We start from the raw sequence: 6,853 nt of genomic DNA, 5'->3' as shown, positions 1-6,853 counted from the left end.
CTCTTTTATCACACTTGATATTGAAATAAACATCCAGGCGACAATTCCCGGAGGCAATAGATATCGACATCGCAATACCGGTCACCTGTTACCAATACCAAATAGCTGTTGTCTCCCCTGATATCGATTTTCTGCAGTATCGGTCATGAGGTAAATTCTTCCTCATGATTCATTTTGAGAGCACACGTAACAAGAAACAGATTTCCCGTGATACCCATGCAAAAGAGATACACTTCAATGCATATTGAACAAGCAGCTGGGAAAGTTTGCTGCATTTTATTTCAGATTTAATTATCTCCCATTGCATCAGTTCAAACCACCACCGCTGTGTATATAATAAGGGTTCAGTGGGCCTGCAATTACTCACTGCAGTTTTCTTTCTGTTCTGGCTCGCTGGAAATGCTGTATGGCTACAATTACCCGCAATGACTCGCTGTAGACAGTGGCTGCAACGTATCATTTAGACGGCGTGAATATAACATGTCAGCTGGACGGCAGGGATAGCAAGCGTGTCAGTTGCACATCGGGGATAGAAGGCGTGTCAGTTGCACATCGGGGACAGCAGACTTGTCAGTTGGACGGCGGAATATAACATGTCAGCTGCAGGCATGTCAGTTGCACATCGGGAATAGAAGGCGTGTCAGCTGGACGGCGGAGATAGTGTGCGTGACTTCAGGATAGAACTCATATCACCTGGTGGGGGAGATAGAACATGTGACAGCAAGAAGGCGGGGATAGAACGCGCGACAGCTAGAAAGTGGGGCTAGAACGCGTGACAGCTAGAAGGCGCTGATAGAACGCGTGAGAGCTATATAGAAGGCGGGGATAGAAGGCATGATAACTGAACAACGGGGATAGAACATGTGTCAGCTGGATGACGGGGATAGAATGCATGACAGCTGAACGGCGGGTATCGAACGCATGACAGCTGAACGGCGGAATAGAACATGTTACAGCTGTACGGTGGAGACTGACCGCGTGACAGCTAAACAGCAGGGCTAGAACGTGTGATTTTGTTCTTTGTTTTGTTTTGTTTTGTTTTGGGTTTAACGCCGTTTTTCAACAGAATTTCAGTAATGTAATCAGTGCTCCTGGATTTTGTACCAATACAAACTTGTTCTCCACAAGTAACCGTACCAACTTTTCCCACATGAATTATCAGAGGTGGAGGACGAATATTTCAGACATAGTGTCTTTCATCAAATCGTCACGGAGAACATACGACCCGCTCGTGGATCGAACTCGCGACCCCGCGATCCGTAGACCAACGCTCTCCCTACTGAAAGGCGGGGATAGGACTTGTGGTAGCTGGAAGTCGGCCGGACGACAGAGATAGAACGTGTACACGCTATGAACTCAAAACGCGTAAAACTGACGCAGTGTTTCACCAGAAATTCGTGTAAATTAAAGAAAGTGCCAGATAGAATTTAAATAGATTTGAACAAACGATCAAAGTTCTAATTGCTGTCTGTGTCTTAACAGAACATTTGGGGTTAACGTTTTAGATTTCCCATTATTTACCATGGCGCTTCCCCTATTTCCAGTAAAATAACGGCGTTTTGTATTGTTTTTTCATAAACTTGATTAATTTTGTTCCAAAATGAAATACAATGTATATTTCACACGCGATACATGATCGCTTTGTTCTTTTCTTTTCTTTTCTTTTCTTTTTTTGTAATAAAACGACATACTGGTTCTAACATTAAAGCAAGTTATGGCTAATTATTTCGTTCTAAACTTTTTAATCAAAGTCCTTTTTCTCCACCGTCTGTTTGCTAACATTAAGCGAATATTTTTAGTATACATTTACATGTTAGTTGTAATATTGTTTGACTTCATCTTCATTTTGCTTTTGTATACATTGACGATGCTACAGAAATTATACTGTTGCAAGATGTGTTTAAGGTATTTTCGCGCATTTTTTTCGTAAAAGCTAATGACTGAAGTAGAATTGTTCGACGCTAAAATGTCGAAAACAGCAAAAGCTACAGCCAAAAGCACATGCTTTATAAGGGAGATAATTCTTGAGCCCTTGTTAGTGCTTTTTAAGACCTATAATATAAGGGAGGCAAATCTTATAACTTGTTCACAATATTTAGATCATACTAGTTCAAAAACAGAAAAGAATGGAAAAAAAAAATACAAGATCAGAAAGCGCATACTACATTATGAAAATAGCAGTGCAGTTGGCGAGGAAGTTTTGACCTAGAAATCAAACAGCAGGGTTGTATAATTACTACTTTGGTGAAGATCCCGAGAGCTCTTTATTTCTATTTTTAGCTATACTGATCTCTAAAAGGGCTGACAAGTGGTTAATGAGAAAAGTTGCTTAAAAGTATCTCTATTTTTATCTCTATTGGCCCCAAATTAGAGCCCTAACTCCTCCGTATAATTTAAATAAAATTGAAAAAAGGAACGATGCTACAAACTAAGTTTTTTTTTTAAATATATCAAACGGTTTTTAATACGCTCTACTGTAAATGAAAAAATCAATGTAACTATTCAATCAGACATTTTTTTAATTTCTCTGATGTTACCTATGTATTCACATGAAATGCCCTTAATTGTGGTGCAAACGAAACGAACACAGTATGGTGTGCAAAAGAAACGTACACAGTATGGTGTGCAAACGAAACGAACACAGTATGGTGTGCAAACGAAACGACGTCTTAAAGCCACATAATCATTTCGTACATTCTGTTAAATGTTTCTGTCCAACCTGATAAACAATCAAAATATTAAGTTAACATGGCTTCTGGTTTCAAAGCCAAACTTCGTGTATTAACGTTGAAACATGTCCAGTCTGTTGAATCCGTTCAATCAATGACTGTATAACCATTCGACCTAAAACAATTAAAATTCACAGGGCGATAGGGTTTACAGAGTATATAACCCCTATTGTTTTTCTTGTCATTTTTTCAAAGGTCAGGGTCACAGGGGTCTGAATATGGAAAACCGTATACGATCAATGACTCGAGAACCACTTTACCTAGAATGTTGAAACTTCATAGGATGATTGGACACGCAGAGCAGATGACCTCTATAGATTTGAGGTCACTCCATCAAAGGTCAAGGTCACAAGTGCTTGAAGATGGAAAAATGTTTCCGATCAACTGCTTGATAACCATTTGATCAAGGATTTTCATACTTCATAGGATGATAGAAGGGTGAATGTAGAAAAGTGTATTAAAATAATTGTCTGACATCTTTCTTTCAAGTCAGTGTAATTCAACAGTATTTATTAAAACTTCTATAATAAGATGTTTGCTTGTTGTTGTTTTTTTTTAATCTAAAATTGGTGTTTTAGTGCTTTCATCTGTTGCAAGAGATGTTGCTACTAAAGTTCAAATGCACTCCCCACACACTCACCTGAAATTATTTTTTTAAATTATTTTCAGCGTTCTTGGATTCTGTACCAGTACAAAACTGACCTCCGCAACTAACTGCCAACTTTTCCATATGAATAAGTGGTGAAAGACAAATGATTTCAGACACAAATCTATCAAATCGTCATGGAAAACATACGCCCCACCCGTGGATTGAATTCACTACCCCGCGATCTGTAGATCAACAATCTGCCTATAAAGGTATGAGGGTGGGCTTTGGAGGTAACAGTATATTATAAAATGTGGGACTCCATACCCCTTCACATGATATATATCATGTGTGTAGTTTGGTCGGAATCATTTTAATTGTTATCATTCAAAGCCAAAAGTATGCCACCCTTACGGAGCACAGAAACATTTTTGTTGTGAATGTTGACAGTGTGTTCTGTTTCCTTGTATAAGAAATTTTATTTGTTCCTTTTAGAGAAGAAACGTCCAGGCAGCTGAGACTAAAGTCTAGGGGGCTCCGTGGCCGGGTGTTTAAGGTTGCCGACTTCAAATCACATGCCCCTCAACGATGTGCGTTCCAGCCTCACCTGGAGCGTTGAATTCTTCATGTGAGGAAGCTATTCACCTGGCTAACAGGATGTCAGTGGTTCTACCCATGTGCCCGTTAGTGATGAAATGATGCACAGGGCGGCACCTGGGGTCGTCCTCCACTATCAACGTTGGAAAGTCGCCATATGACCTATAATTGTGTCAGTGCGACGTTAAACCCAACAAAAACAAGAGCTCGGTCAAAATGAAATGCACCCCGCCCCCTTATGCATTCAGTAATTGCACCAGGAACAGAAATTATATGGTGACTGTACAAAAAAGATCTACTGTTCTGGATAATTGTGACCTTGACCTTTTACCTATTGACCTTAAAATCAGTAGGGGTCATTTGCTGGTCATGATCAGCCTCCCTATCAAGTTTCGTGATTCTAGGCCCAAGTGTTCTTAAGTTATCATCCGGAAACGGTTAACTGCTTTGGGTTACTGAGACCATGACCTTTGATCTACTGACCTCAAAATTAATAAGGGTCATCCGCTGGATATGATCAACCTCCCTGTCAACTTTCGTGATCCTAGGCCCAAGCGTTCTGGAGTTATCATCCGGAAACCGTTTCACTGTTCTGGGTCACTGTGACCTTGACCTTTGACCTCAAAATCAATAGGGGTCATCTGCTGGTCATGACAAATCTCCCTATCTAGTTTCATACTCCTAGGCCCAAGCATTCTTGGGTTATCTTCCGGAAACGGTTTGGTCTACATACCGACAGACCGACCAATATCTGCAAAACAATATACCGTTCTTCGAAGGGGGGCATAATAAATAAATGAGACTGAAGTCGTCTAGTCTCCCATTAACAAGTCAACAACGTCCTCTTGCCAATCTCTGACAAGGAAAATATGCCAAAGTTCACTGAAGAGAACTGTCCTGTTTTTTGCAATTCTTTCAAAAGGTAAATATGCCAAATGTGGCCATAAAAAACAATAAAACAAGGGAACTGTGTTTTAGACATCATTTATTGAAAAACAACAAACTAGTGCAGACTGTGAAATGTGCATTCCAAATTTAGACATACATTAAAATGAACACAAAAATATTAAAGACAAGAGGGCCGAGATGGCCCTAGGTCGCTCACCTGTTTAACATACCATAACAGTGTATACATATTTTACCTAGTGATTTCAAGGAGACAAATATTCTGACCAATTTTCATAAAGATTGGACCAAACAATGTGGCCTCTTGAGTGTAAACAGGCATTTTCCTTGATCTGACCTAGTTACCTATTTATTCAACCCACATGACCCAGATTCGAATTTGTCTAAATTTTATGAAAACAATATTCTTACAAGGTTGTTGGAAGATGAGAGAAAAAATGTGGCCTCTAGCGTGTATACAAGCTTTTCCTATGATTTGACCTAGTGACCTAGTTTTGACCCCACGTGACCCAGATTTATAACCGTCCAAGAATTCATGATAACAAACATTTGACCAAATTTTATGAAGATAGATAAAAAAATGTGCCCCCAGGGTGTAAACAAGCTTATTCTTTGATTTTGACCTGGTGACCTAATTTTTTACCATACATGACCCGGATAAAAATTCATATGATATTTCATGCAGACAAACATTCTGACCAAGTTCCATGCACATCAAATGGACAAGAGTGTTAACAAATTTTTCTTTTGATTTGACTGGGTGACCTAGATTTTGACCCAATATGACGCAGTTTCGAACTTTGCCTAGAAATCATCAAGATAAACTTTCTGACCAAGTTTCATGAAGATAAGGCCATAAACCTCTAGGTTGTTAACAAGCTTTTCCTTTGATTTAAGCTGATGACCTAGTTTTTTACCAGACATGACCCAGTTTCGATCTAGGCCTAGAGATAATCAAGATAATCATTCTGTGCAAGTCTGTATCAAATCAAAGCATAACTGAAATCTCTATATGGCTGAAAAGACCAAAATTATCTTATTGTGACTTAAATTGTGTGTAATTTTGGTTAAAATCAAATATAAAATGTCACTTCTATCATGTTCACAAGATAAAAATTACCAAATTTTGAAATTGTGTGCAAGTTTGCTTATAGTCGATAGCACAATTTTGTCTCTATCATGTTCACAAGCCAAAAATAGCAAATTCTGGTCCTATAAGGGGCCATAACTCTGCAACCCATGATGGGATCTGGCCAGGTTTCGAAAGGAACAGAGATAGTATGCTAATACAACTTGTGTGCAAGTTTGATTCTAGTTGATTGTAAAATGTCGTCTCTATCATGTTAAAAATTGCAAATTTTGGCCCATTAAGGGGCCATTGCTCTGCAACCCATAATGGGATCTGGCAAATTTTAAAAAGGAACCGAGATGTTATACCAATACAAGTTGTGTGCAAGTTTGATTAAAGCTGATTACAAAATGTGGTCTTTTATCATGTTCACAAGCCAAAAATTGCAAATTTTGGCCCATTAAAGGTGGATAATCAGATTTTGGTCATGTAACGGATTTGTTCAAAACTTTAGCATCTGATCATTTACACTCATTTATGTTAACTTAACACTTAATACAAATTAGATTTTCACTGGAGGTATTTTTAAAATTTCATTTTCCTATCCTGGTTGCCCAACCAAGATAGAGTTATTTTACCATAAGTATAAATTTGATAAACATACTTTGCCTAAGGAAATGTATAAATATTAGACATATTGTAATATATTTGTAAAATATTTGCATTAAAAATTATGTATTTAGATGGAATTCATTAGAAACGCAAGTTTGAAAAAATTATTATTACCTCCCTTTGCCTATCTTGGTTGCGCAACCAAGACAGATTGGAAATAAATGAATTCAGCAGCTACACACAGCTTTTAAACTTGCATTTTGGTTCAGATTGTTCAATAGTTGATATGTCTATCAAATGCAAATGTAAAACTAGACATTGTATCGAAATAAAAAGAAATACCCAGCTTTTTAT

Source organism: Mercenaria mercenaria, chromosome 5 (assembly GCF_021730395.1).
Source record: "Mercenaria mercenaria strain notata chromosome 5, MADL_Memer_1, whole genome shotgun sequence".
NCBI classification, from domain to species: Eukaryota; Metazoa; Mollusca; class Bivalvia; order Venerida; family Veneridae; genus Mercenaria; species Mercenaria mercenaria.
Note: the sequence above shows the minus strand (reverse complement) of the source record.